Source organism: Bos indicus, chromosome 13, assembly GCF_029378745.1.
Source record: "Bos indicus isolate NIAB-ARS_2022 breed Sahiwal x Tharparkar chromosome 13, NIAB-ARS_B.indTharparkar_mat_pri_1.0, whole genome shotgun sequence".
In the NCBI taxonomy this organism is placed as follows: domain Eukaryota; kingdom Metazoa; phylum Chordata; class Mammalia; order Artiodactyla; family Bovidae; genus Bos; species Bos indicus.
Window position 1 is genome coordinate 53,676,971 of NC_091772.1, and position 14,775 is coordinate 53,691,745.

Sequence of the window (14,775 nt, forward strand, 5' to 3'; positions counted from 1 at the left end):
AAGTCAGAGAAAAGGTCAGGGGATCGAAACTCAATATCATAAGAAAATTCAAGAACTGAGAGATCAAAGGGAGGGCCATAAAAATTGACACACTGACATGATGATTTTTAAACTGATTGGCAAGGGATTGCATACATCAGGACCCTAGTTCAGTTCAGTCACTCAGTCGCACCTGACTCTTTGTGACCCCATGGACTGCAGCACGCCAGGCCTCCCTGTCCAACACCAACTCCTGGAGCCTGCTCAAACTAATGTCCATCAAGTTGGTGATGCCATCCAACCATCTCATCCTCTGTCATCACCTTCTCCTCCTGCCTTCAGGAGGAGAATGAAGGCATTGGGAATGCCTTCAATCTTTCCCAGCATCAGGGTCTTTTCCAGTGAGTCAGTTCTTCACATTAGGTGGCCAAAGTATTGGAGCTTCAGCATCAGTCCTTCCAATGAATATTCAGGACTGATTTCCTTTAGGATTGACTGGTTGGATCTCCTTGTAGTCCAAGAAACTCTCAAGAGTCTTCTCCAACACCACAGTTCAAAAGCATCAATTCTTCAGCACTCAGCTTTCTTTATAGTCCAACTCTCACATCCATACATGACTACTGGAAAAACCATAGCTTTGACTAGCTGGACCTTTGTCGGCAAAGTAATGTCTCTGCTTTTTAATATGTTGTCTAGGTTGGCCATAACTTTTCTTCCAAGGAGCAAGCATCTTTTAATTTCATGACTGCAGTCACCATCTACAGTGATTTTGGAGCCTCCCAAAATAAAGTCTGTCACTGTTTCCATTGTTTCCCCATCTATTTGCCATGAAGTGTTGGAACCGCATGCCATGATCTTAGTTTTCTGAATGTTGAGCTTTAAGCCAGCTTTTTCACTCTCCTCTTTCACTTTCATCAAGAGGCTCTTTAGTTCTTCGCTTTCTGCCATAAGGGTGGTGTCATCTGCATATCTGAGGTTATTGATATTTCTCCTGGCAATCTTGATTCCAGCTTGTGCTTCATCCAGCCTAGCATTTCTCATGATGTACTCTGCATATAACTTAAATAAGCGGGGTGACAATATACAGTCTTGATGTACTCCTTTCCTGATCTGGAACCAGACTATTAATAAGAACAAAGCAACCAAGGGATGCTTAACTTTGCAGTTTGGATGAAATGAGATTTTGCTATAGCTGGATGGGATCCCTGTTGGATTACCAGACCCTGTTTCATGACAAGATTAGTAGGTAATCGGCTGATAAAATTTCAATTTAAAAAATGGGAAGAAAAAACAGATGGCAAATAATCAAATGCAGATGAGAATCCTCTTGATTCTTTTGACTAACTTAGTGCCAATGGGAGGAATGGCTAAAACAAAGTTTGGCATAACTGTTTCTCCTCAAAAGGACATTCAGCCTCATAGTAACAGGTTAATGTATAAATGCTATGGCTATTAAATAAACAATAAGCTGATTCTAATGTTCATAATTCTAAAAAGGTGTAAAATTCTCACTGCAGGCTTCTTGCTACATGAATAAATAAAGAACATGGAGCCTCCATTTCATGTAACCAACAAATAATCCATAGATTGCTTACATATTGGTACATATGACTTGTACTTCATGTATAATGAATTGCCAGAATAAATCTGTTGTGATTTCATTTGCAAAAGTAAACAAATATGAAGCAAACAATGGGAATTTCAATCAAATGAGATATTTGATGTGGATGGTAAATCAATAAATGCACTGTTAACAATTGTGATCAACACCTCGAATTTTCAAACGCTGGTCATTACTGTTCTTACAGTCAAAACACAATGATGATTTTTCACTTCATTGCCATATTTCCATTCCATGTAAGAATACTGATGACATTCATTGTATTCTGTTGTTAGTTTTATAAGGTTTTTCTTCAAAATCTTCATAAATTTGTAGTGGGCTTGGATTTATTAACATGTTAGAATTGGTTGTGTTATCCTAATGAATTCTGATGAGTGATTTTGGGGATTAATTTTTTTTAATATATAGTGTAACTGTTAGTAGTTTTGGTAAGGCAACAGCTATTGCTACTAAGCAGGATGCTGAGGTTTGAGTTAAAAATTGTCTTAGGTATATTTCCTTTCTGTAATGATGGAAATACAGATTAAAATCACAATGCAATATTTGTTCACATTCACTAAATGATTATAATCAAGATCAAAATGTTAACAGCAAGGTAGGAAACTGGAAACCTTACACTTTGCTTGTGGATATGGAAAACAGTACAGATCATATGTACAATAGTTTGGCATTTTCTCAGAAAGATAAAAATATACTTACTGTTTACTTCACCAACTCCATTCTTGGATATATACATCAATGAACTAAAAACAGATGTTCAAACAACAACTGGTACACAAACATTCATAGCAACATTATTCACAACAGCCCAAAGGTAAAACCCATTCAACTATCCATCAGTGGACAAATTAATATGCAAAATAGGGTCCATGCAAAAGCTTCAGCAATATTCTACCATACAAAAAATACAGTGAAATGGTGTGGCCACTGTGCAAGACATTAAAGAAATTCCTCAAAAACTAATAAATGGAATTAACATCAAATATGTCAGTTCCAATTCAGGATATGTACCCAAAAGATTTAAGAAAACATGCTGAAAAAAATAAACATATTTCTACACTCATATTCACAACAGCATTATTCACACTGGCCAACAAACAGAAGGAATCCAAGTGTCCATGGACAGACAATTTCATAAACAAACTGTGGGATTTGATTCAGCCTTTAAAAGTAGGTAATTCTGACAATGTGGATGAACCTTATAGTCATTATATTAAGTGAAACAAACCAGACCAAAAAAGGACAAACATTCTGTGATTCTGCTAGTATGAGATAGTGAAATCAACTCAAAGCAAGTCAAATTCAAAGACAGAACAGGGGTTGAAAAGAGCTGATGTTTCATGGACAGTTTCACTTGGGGAAACTGACTTCCCATGACATCTCCAAAACCTGTTACATAAATAACTGGAAACCATATGCAATCAAATGAAAGTAGAAAGAAATTTTATAATTTACACCAAATTCACTTAAACTTCTCAACAGACAAAATGCAAAGCTGTATCTACAGTACCTGTTTTGCTTATGAATTTTAACAAAAAAACTAAAGTTTATCCAAAAAAGGATATAAAATTTATAACATGACCTTTAAAAAATTAAAAATTTAAACTCATAAAAGACCTTATTCAGAAAACCTAAACACAAACCACAGAGAAATACATTTACAAAATACGTATCTGATAAATGCTTGTACTCAAACAATACCAAAAAATCTGGAACAAACAACCTCATTAAAGATGTATAAATGTGAACACCCGGCCAAAGAAAACATACAGATAGCAAATAAACATACCAAAAATACTAAAAAATCATATTTCATTAGGAAATTACAAATTAAAGCTACAGTGAAATACCACTGCACACCTATTAGAATCAGTAAACTCAGAAAAAGAAAAAAAATAAACCCAGGGGCTTCCTTGGTGGCTCGGTGGTAAAGAATCCACCTGACAACCCAAGGGACTCAAGCTCAACCCCTTATCTGGGAATATCCCACACGCCACGGAGCAACTTAGCTGTTTTTCCCCAAAGCTAAACAAGGTTCACCTGAGGATTGAACACTGCATGTCTAATATTTAGAAAACGGCTTTGAAAAAGTGTCCAAACAAAAACTATCATGCAATCATGCACAGCAGCTCTACTTGTAATAGCTACAAGCTTTCCCACTCCAGTACTCTTGCCTGGAAAACCCCATGGACGGAGGAGCCTGGTGGGCTGCAGTCCATGGGGTCGCCGAGGGTTGGACACGACTGAGCAACTTCACTTTCACTTTTCACTTTCATGCATTGGAGAAGGAAATGGCAACCCACTCCAGTGTCTTGCCTGGAGAATCCCAGGGACGGGGGAGCCTGGTGGGCTGCCGTCTATGGGGTCGCACAGAGTCGGACACGACTGAAGTGACTTAGCAGCAGCAGCAGCAGTTCAAATATCAGGATTTCTTCCATAGATGACTGGGTAAGCAAATGGATACATCCAAAGTGAGGGGGAGCAAATGCTACCCCAAAATACACCTTTTCAGCATGAGAATTATTTGGAGCTAAGCTTTTTTTAAGAGGACACATGATCACCTTTGAAACCCAAGTCAAGATGGCTCTTCAGTGAGTCACATTTACAAGAGTAATCTCCACTTCAAAGGAAGTCTCTATACCAGATGGAAGGGAGACAGTCTCTCAAGACTATTGATAGGAGAGGCTAAGATATAAATCTGCATAACAACCACACCCTTCCTTTCTGGTTTTTATTTTTTTAATATCTATTTTTTTGTTTATGTGGCTGCACTGGGTTGACCTTCCTTGAGGCAAGCCAGATACTTAGCTGCGGCATGCCAACTCTTGGCTGTGGCATGTTTCCTGATCTAGTTTCCTGATCACAGACTGAACCTGGGCCCCCTTCTTTGGGAGGGCAGAGTCTCAGCCACTGGACCACCAGGAAAGTCCCTGTTTTGTTTTTAGATGAAGATGGTGTCTAAGGTGATATCCTGGGCCATTTCAAGACTGACTCAATTTCCTGGATTTCTCCAAAGCACACACAAGGGACACTCATTACTAAACTGGTCTGCACAAATGAAGGTAGTTCACACTACGACACTGTACGCTTACAATGAGTTAAATGGTAAATGGCATGTTATCTATTTCACAATGGGGAAAAAAAGAATGTAGCACTGATACATGTTATAACATGAACAAACATTACAAGTATCTTTAGTGAAAAAAATCCATACAGTAAAAGGCCATCCAGATTGAACATTCACCTTGACTGCTTTAAATCCACAAGGTTGTCCAAATGACTGAAATTTTCAGTAACACTCCAAACAAAAATTAGATGAGGATAAAAGATACATTCATACACTTGGACAATTGCTGAAAGTAGAAGTAGGCCTGTGGATTACGTTATAAGGTGGAAACCATGTGACTTCCTGATTTCAGGGTTGTGTGCTGGTTCCACAGAAGAATGCACCCATTTTGGATAAAACACATAGAGTATTTTAGGTGATGTGGCAAATGTACTTTTTACCATTATTAGGAGTTTTCTGTACATTTCAAATTCAGTCAGTTCAGTTCAGTAGGCTCAGTCATGTCAGACTCTTTGTGACCCCATGAACTGCAGCACATCAGGCCTCCCTGTCCATCGCCAACTCCCGGAGTTTACTCAAACTCACATCTGTTGAGTTGGTGATGCCATCCAACCATCTCATCCTCTATCATCCCCTTCTCCTCCTGCCTTCAATCTTTCCCAGCATTAAGGTCTTTTCAAATCAGTCAGTTCTTCGCATCAGGTGGCCAAAGTATTGGAGCTTCAGCTTTAGCATCAGTCCTTCCAATGAATATTCAGAACTGATTTCCTTTAGGATTGACTGGTTGGATCTCCTTGCAGTCCAAGGGACTCTCAAGAGTCTTCTCCAACATCACAGTTCAAAAGCATCAATTCTCCAGCACTCAGCTTTCTTTATAGTCCAACTCTCACATCCATACATGACTACTGGAAAAACCACAGCTTTGACTAGATGGACCTTTGTTGGCAAAGTAATGTCTCTGCTTTTTAATATGCTGTCTAGGCTGGCCATAATTTTTCTTCCAAGGAGCAAGCATCTTTTAATTTCATGACTGCAGTCACCATCTGCAGTGATTTTTGAGCCCCCCAAAATAAAGTCTCTCAGTTTCCCCATCTGTTTGCCATAAAGTGATGGAACCAGATGCCATGATCTTAGTTTTTTGAATGCTGAGTTTTAAGCCAACTTTTTCACTCTCCTCTTTCACTTTCATCAAGAAGCTCTTTAGTTCTCTTCGCTTTCTGCCATAATGGTGGTGTCATCTGAGTATCTGAGGTTATTGATATTTCTCCCGGCAATCTTGATTCCAGCTTGTGTTTCATCCATCCCAGCATTTCACATGATGTACTCTGCATATAAGTTAAATAAGCAGGGTGACAATATACAGCCTTGACGTATTCCTTTCTCAAGTTGGAACCAGTCTGTTGTTCCATGTCCAATTCTAACTGTTGCTTCTTGACCTGCATGCATATTTCTCAGGAGGCAAATGCCAAGCAAATCCTGCCACACTAAGACCACGTCCATGTGGAGCTGCAGATTCCTTGCTCTCCGGTGCCAGGGCATCTGCAACCTGGGGTCCCCTCTCCTGCAAAGGCCAGGGAGGAGGAAGTGGTGCCCCTGTAAAGCCGCCAGCGATGCCCCGGTGCCCAAACTTCCTCTGCACAGAGACCACACCAAGCTGGACTCACTGAGACCAGTGCGGCCAAGAGGGCTGCCTGGCAGACCTAACTTGGGCCTGGGTGCGCTGCTAGCCCCTGCAAACCCAAGTTTTTAAATGGAAAAAGGACTTGAATAGTCCTTTTTGTATGTCTTCTCCAGATAAGACATACAAATGGTCAACAAACACGTGAAAAGATGTTAAACATCATTAGCCATGATGTAAATGCAAATTAACACCATAATACCATATCTTCCAATACCAGAGGACCCACAACCAAGAAAACTAAAAATAACAAAATGTTGGCAAAAATGTAGAGAAAGTGAATAGTTTCTCATGGGCAAATGAATAAGTTGTGGAGATGGTGGTGAGAATATGTGTACAACAAAGTGAGGGTAGTTAATGCTATAGGCTGTGTATTGAAATGGTTTTAATGTTCAATGTTATATATTTCTAACTGCAATGAAAAGATGAATGAAGCAGTTATGATACAGGTTACAACACGGATGAATACTGAAGACATTAAGTAAGTCATACACAAAAGGCCACCCAGGTCCCAATCATCCTGTGTGCTTTAAATCCACAAAGGTTTTGAAAAGGAGGGAAAGTGTCACCAGTAGTTGCAGAAGAAGAAAACTGAACAGCATGGGAAAAGACTTCCATATAGCTGGGGCAAGGGTGAAGGCTGAAGGGGCCTGCGGATAGGACTGAAAGGTGGAACCATGAGATTTCCTCTTTGGGGGTTTCTGTGCTGCTTCCCTGGTAGGGTATCCCAGTATGGGGTAAAACATGCTGGAGTATTACATGTGACCTGGCACATGGGACTACTTTGTACTGCTACTTACACTGTTTTATACACTTGAAATGACTGGAAGGTAAACTACTTTTCAAAAGAACCACGTCAAAACCGTGCTTAAAAAACAGTAGAGAAGGCATTAAACTTCATTACAGAGGCCAAGCCTTAACCAGATTCAGTTCACCCAAAGTGGTGGTGCTAACTGCTCTTAACAGGAGTCCACGTGTTATCAAGAGGCATGGCGGGAAGATTATAATAGGGGCCACTATGTCTTGGGTGCCGTGGAAGACTTTGATGTAGTAGAAATAGTGAGATATCTGTATTCTAGTTTTCCACATCAAGCCGCCAAAAAACTGTTAGAATAAATGAATTCAGTAACACTGCCAGGTACAAAAATCAGTTGCCTTTCTATACACCAATAATGTGCCATTAGAAAGAAAAATTAAGCACTTCCCTGGTTGTTCAGTGGTTGAGAATGCACCTGCCAATCCAGGGACATGGGTTCTATCCCTTATCCAGGAAGATTCCACATATCAGGGGCCAATTAAGCCCGTGAGCCACAACTACTAAGGCCTGAGCTCTAGAACCCACGCTCCTCAACTAAAGAGTAGGGCCCCCAAATCCGGCTCACCGCAGTTAGAGAAAGCACGGGCAAAGCAACAAAGAGAAATTAAGACAGCAATCCCAAATAATACCTAGGTGTAAATTTAACTAAGGCTGTGAAAGCACAGTGAACAGACACAGATAAACGGAAAGCCATCCTGCGCTCAGGGACACAAAGAACATGGTTACAGTGTCCATTCTACCCAAAGCAACATTCAAGTGCAAAACAAACCTGGTCAGATTTCAATGGCATTTTCCACAGAATCAGAACAAACATACTGAACATTTGTGTGTAAACACCAAGGCCTCTGAATAAAACAGAACAGGCTGAGAAAAGAAAACGCTCTGAGAAAAGAGAACAGGCCGAAAGCATCTCCCTCCCAGACTTCACCCTATGTGATGTAGCTAATTCACCAAAAAATGTGTGGAATTGGCCCAAAAACGGGCACACAGAGCACAGGAACAGAACAGAAACCAAAAATAACCCTACAGGCGGGCGGTCAGTTAACTCGCAGGAAAGGAGCCAAGAACACACACCAGGGAAAGGGCAGTCTGCTCAATAAACCGTGCCACACACCAAAGAACACGGTGCTCCGTCTACACCACAGACAAAAAGCCAGTTTTCCACCTCAAGCCCTTTCTCTCCTGGGTCCTCTGAAGGCAGACACCCTCGGCAGTCAGTCACACACCAGAACTTTCCTCCCCACTTTTCCTCACCTTTTCCTTCCACTACCTCCTGGCAGGTCCCGAGGAGACCGAGCTCCTGTCCATGTGAACTGGACACCACAAGCTACTAAGGCTGAATCCCCAGTGGGTCCTGAGGAGAGCAGGCTCCCACCAGCGTGGACTCATCCCCGGGCTGTCTTGAAGCCCAGGCTGTCAGCAAGGACTCAGACCCCAGCGTTCCACAAGCCGAAGCCCCAGCAGGTCCTGAGGAGATGGGGATCCCATCAGCTGAGGGCAGAGCTACACCCGTGGGCACAGCGTGCTTTCCCACCCCAGTTCAGGGAGGTGAGCTCTGCCTTCCCTGACAGCCAATGGGAGAGTGCAGACACGGCCTCCCTCACAGGTCAGGCCCTGCCCCGAGGGTGGTTCTACAGCAAATGGTAGAAATTCAAACTGAAAGAGACAAATATCTCATGATTTCTCCAAAAGTTACAGAACAATTAACTGGAAACCATATGAAATGAAATGACTGTGAATGCAAACTGTAAAACTTATACCAAATTCACTCAAATTTACTAACAGACATTTAAAATGCAAAACTATCAAAATTACACAGAAACACAGAAGAAAATCTACATGACCTTGGCTTTGCTCTGCAGATCATGAGTTCTGAGTTTTAACACACAAAAGGCCAGTATGCAGAAGAAAAAAATACTGTGGACTTTGACAGGGCCTACATGGGGGCTCGTGGTTAAAATGGCTCATTATGTTGACCTTGCAAACAAAGAATAAAATCACAGTGACCCTTGAGACTGACCAAATTGCCCAAACGACATTCTGTTTTCCTGATGGTGCCTACCTTCTCAAGGCTAGGAGACCACCAGATTCCAGACCTCTGGCTGCGTGACCACAGGACCTAACTACAGGCTAAAATTTAACTGTCCCTTCAGAGAATTTTTCATTGGCAGGGTATAAGACAGACCCAATCAGAAAGGGTTCTAATCAAGGGCCAGTCACCCTCTCATTTCCCTCTAATAAATTTCCTTTTCTTGCCTGACTGCCCGGCTCGCTCTCTTTTTTCTCCGCACTCGGCTTACATTCTGGTGCCAGGAGGGAAGATCCACCGCAGCTGGGTGGGCTCGTCTCACAAGCCCACCTCCGGTGGTCCCCTCCCTTGGATCTTGCCGAGAAACTGAGACGAGCCCCAGGACAGGACTCTCCACTTGACTTGCTGGACTGACATCCACACACTGGCCCACATTTCATCCATCGGTTACAAAGGTGAGCGAAATCCCATTCTCTCGGATCCTCTCTCTCTCTCTCTCTCTCTCTCTCTCTCTCTCTCTCTCTCACTCCTGTCTACCCTATTCAGCCGCAATGGGAAATTCTCAATCCCAGCCCTCAAAATCTACTCCTCTAGGATGCCTTCTCCAAAACCTAAGAGCCTTGGGCTTCCAAGGGGAGTTAAGACCAAAAAGACTTATTTACTCTTCTAACACTGTCTGGCCATAATACAGACTTGATAATAGGTCCCAATGGCCAGAAAACGGAACTCTCGATTATAATACTCTATGGGATCTCGATAACTTCTGCCACCGCAAAGGCAAGTGGTCAGAGATCCCTTATGTTCAGGCTTTCTTTGCTCTTCACTCTCAATCCTCCCTCTGTGAATCCTGTTCTACCTCTCAAATACTCTTAGCCCACCCTGGGCCATATCCTCCTAATACAATGTCTCCCAATCCCTGTTCAGACTTTTCTTCTTCCTTCAACCCTTCCGACCACAGCTCACCCTTCTCAAGGGAGCTCCCCATATCGCTCCCAATCCCGTTGCAGCTGCTCTAGATCCAGTTCCACAACTTCCACCTTATGCCCCCTTCTCCCTCCCTCTTCAAGCATAGGCCACAGCAGCTGCAGCTCCCAACGCCCCCTCCCCTGCCTGTGCTGGAGGCAAACTCTGAGACCTCAGCCCCACCCTCGACCCCAAGGGTCCCTAGTTTCTACCCTGACCTCCCTAGGTCCCCTCCCCATACCAGCTTTAAAGCAGGGAACTTCACAGCAGGACCCCACTCTTCCCTGCTCTTCTCCCTTTACCAGAAGGCGTTTTGTTCAGGTTCATGCCCCATTCTCCCTCATTGACCTATCTCAAGTCAAAAAGCATCTTGGCTCCTTCTCCTCAGATGCCAGATAATTATCTAAAAGAATTCAGGTATCTTACCCAGTCTTATGACTTAACCTGCCATGACATTTACATCATACTTTCCTCCACTCTTCTCCCAGAAGGAAAGAGTATGGTAAGCCTCTCAGGTACATGCTGATGAGATACACACGTCCCCAGAGATGATCCCAACTGGGATTATCAGGCAGAGACACCTGGGTGGGCAGCCCGTAATCACATGGTTGCTTGCCTCATTGTGAGCCTTCAAAAGGCAGGACATAAAGCCAGCATCCTTGATAAGCTAGTAACTCAAGGACTAGACAAAAACCCGGCACAAATTCTAGCCAGGTTAACGGAAGCCCTACAAAAATATACAAGATTAGACCCCACTTCAGCAGAGGGTACCACTGTCCTTAACACCCATTTTATCTCTCAGTCGTCCCCTGATATCCAACTAAAAAAGGCAGAAGAAGGCCCTCAAACCCTTCAACAAGACCTTTTAAATTTAGCCTTTAAGGTTTTAAACAACAGGGAAGAACAGGCAAAGCTAGAGAAGGCCAAACGAAATCAGGCCAAACACCACCTTTTAGCCACTGCTCTACATGGCTCCAAGCCTCCATCAACCAACAAAGACAGGAAGCCACCTGGGCCTTGCTTCAAATTTGGCAAAGAAGGTCACTGGGCCCGCTCATGCCTAAAGCCCAGGCCCCTTCCAGGTCCGTGTCCCGGCTGTGGCATAAAGGGACATTGGAAAGTCGACTGCCCAAATCCCCCTCTAAAGATCCAGACACCCCCTTCTGGTCTCGAGCAGGGGTCCTCTGACCCAGCTCTGCCCAGGCTCCTTGGACTTGCCTTACAGACTCTATCAAATTATTCTACTCTGAAAGACCTTATTCTGAAAGTCTAAAGACAAGCCACAAACTGGGAGAAAAATATTTTTAAACCACATATTTAATAAAGGATTTAGACTTAAAATAGACAAAGACCATAAAAAACATAATAAACCACCCCATAAAAAATGGGTAAGGATCTGAACAGACTCCTGACCAAAAGATATATACAGATAGTAAATATCACATAAAAATTAGATTAAAATATCATAACACTGCTGCTGCTGCTGCTAAGTCGCTTCAGTCGTGTCCGACTCTGTGCAACCCCATAGACGGCCTCCTACCAGGCTCCTCTGTCCCTGGGATTCTCCAGGCAAGAACACTGGAGTGGGTTGCCATTTCCTTCTCCAACGCATGAAAGTGAAGAGTCAAAATGAAGTCGCTCAGTCGTGTCCGACTCTTAGCGACCTCATGGACTTCAGCCTACCAGGCTCCTCCGTCCATGGGATTTTCCAGGCAAGAGTACTAGAGTGGGGTGCCATTGCCGGGGATTACAAATTAAGAGATACCACACTACACCAATTTGGACCGCTAAACTCCATATATATGACAGTATCAACTGGTGCAAAGTGAGGAACAACAGGAACTCTCCCTCACTGCTGGTGGGACACATGCACAGCCACTTTGTAACACAGTTGGGCAGTTTTCTCCAAAGCTAAACAAGCCTCACTTTGGGATTCAACAAAAGTTCAGTTCAGTTCAGTTGCTCAATCGTGTCTGACTCATTGCAATCCCGTGGACTGCAGCACACAGGCTTCCATGTCCATCACCAACTCTGGGAGCTCACCCAAACTCATGTCCATCAAGTCCATGATGTCATCCAACCATCTCATCCTCTGTCGTCGCCTTCTCCTCCCTCCTTCAATCTTTCAAGCATCAGGGTCCTTTCCAATGAGTCAGTTCTTCGCATCAGGTGGCCAAAGTATTGGAGTTTCAGCTTCAGCATCAGCCCTTTCAATGAATATTCATGACTGATTTCCTTTAGGATTGACTGGTTTGATCTCCTTGCAGAAGATCAATAGTGCTTTCAGTATTTAGAAAACAGCTTTGAAAGTCCATGCCCAAATGCAAACAAGATTGACTTATGCATAGCAGCACTATTCAAAATAGTTAAAAACTTGAAGAAATCAGGATATTCTTCAACAGATGAGTGCATAAGCAAATTGGGGTATGTCAAGGCAAGTAGAGAAGGCAATGGCACCCCACTCCAGTACTCTTGCCTAGAAAATCCCATGGATGGAGGAGCCTGGTGGGCTGTAGTCCATGGGGTCGCCAGGAGTCAGACACGACTGAGTGACTTCACTTTGACTTTTCACTTTCATGCATTGGAGAAGGAAATGGCAACCGACTCCAGTGTTCTTGCCTGGAGAATCCCAGGGACAGGGAAGCCTGGTGGGCTGCCATCTATGGGGTCGCACAGAGTCGGACACGATTGAAGTGACTCAGCAGCAGCAGCAAGGCAAGTAGAATGTAAGTGTTAGTCACTCAGTTGTGTCCGACTCTGCAATCCCATGGACTGTAGCCCGCAGTTTCCTTTGTTCATACAATTATCCAGGCAAGAATACTGGAGTGGGTTGCCATTCCCTTCTCCAGGGGATCTTCCATACCCAGGGATCAAACCTGGGTCTCTTGCATTGTAGGCAGATTCTTTACCAGCTGAGCTACAGAGAGGAACCCAAACAGAATATGTCACCCCAAAATATGCCTCTCTGGTGTAAGGATTTTTAAGTCAGCTTCACAAAAAAAAATCTCAGAAAACTAAGTAGCAACTGCCCTTTTATGAAGGACATTTTCAACAAAGAAATCTCCATATTTAAGGGCTATCGTTCTTTGCATCAAAAATACAAGGATAATTAAAACTCAAGTAACTAATCAGTGGAGAGGTCCCAACTTAAATCTGCAAACAATCATACCCTTCTTTACTGTGTTTTGCATAACCTGCCATAACGGACTTCACCTCCCAATGCCTTTCTCCTGTTTTTAGCTGAAGATATTATTTAAGGTGATGGCTTTGGACATTTCAGTTGGACATTTCAGGGAGTAACTCAGCTTTACTTGTTAGCAACTTGTATGCAGGAGGTATTTGTTGTTGTAGTTGTTTTAGTCACTAAGTCACGTGTGACTCTTTTACAACCCCGTTGACTGCGGCCTGCCAGACTCCTCTGTCCATGGGATTTCCCAGGCAAGAATACTGGAGTGGGTTGCCATTTCCTTCTCCAGAGAATCTTCCCCACTCAAGGATCAAACCCATGTCTCCTGTATTGCAGGTGGATTCTTTACCACAAAGCAGCCTGTGAAACAGCACTTGGATTATCTCTTTAGTTACAGCATCAAATACATATGGCACTGACTACGTACAAAATCTTAACCTGCTCCAGTACTAAAAATTATTATCCCAATCATGCTCATACTGCTGCAGTATCAGTGAAAAGCAAAAAAAGAGCAATGAGTTTTTCTCCTTTCCTTTCCTGAGCACAAAGAAGATAGAGAGAACAGTGAGCAGGCCTGAACATTCCTAGTTCCTAACTCTGAATGTGTGTAACTGAGTTTGCTTTTCTGCCCCCTAACTCTGCAGGAGCTACAATTCACATTTTTTCCTTGGACTCTATGCTAAATACATCCCCTATCTGGTGTTCACCTTTACAACACCCTTCCCCTTGTAGTTACGTATCAGAAAGAAGGCTGCAGAGCCACTGAACTGCCAGACTCAGCTACTGGGTTACTGAAGCCAGTTTATGACTGTCTTTGAAAAAACTGCAAGAGAAAGAAATAGAGATCCCATCACCTTTGTTTCTCATCACCAACTCCTGACTGTGAGCCCCTGCCTTATATAAGTGCCTAGATTCTTCATGAGGTGCCACCATTCTTGAGGCACGAGCCTACTGTTGCCCTCTCTGCCAGCTGAGAATTAAAGCCTCCTTTCTACTTCCTCCCAACTCTGTCTCAACTTCAGTGGGGAGAGAAGGCCAAGATTTTGGCCAACAATACCACTAACCTGATTATCAAAAATCACATAATCTGAATTAACATCACCACTCACAAGCCTACTCTTGCTTAAACAATTCAATGATAACAAAGTTCCAAAAGGAAAGCTGAGGTTCTGGGCTTTGGCTTGAGACAGATACTGGCTTGGGGAAAATAGCATGTTCCATTCACTGACAGCCTACGGCACAGCCGAGGGACATGAAGGCCAAGGAAGGTTGACTTGAGTCAGGAGCTGCAACCACCTGTCCAATGCCCTTGCAGTCCTCCCACAACAGCAAGAAGCCCTTCACTTGCAAAAGCCACAGACCTCACTCATGTCCCTGGTGGTGGGGGCACAGGAGGCACACCTGCCCCCGGCTGCATTCCTCACCCAGGCCCCA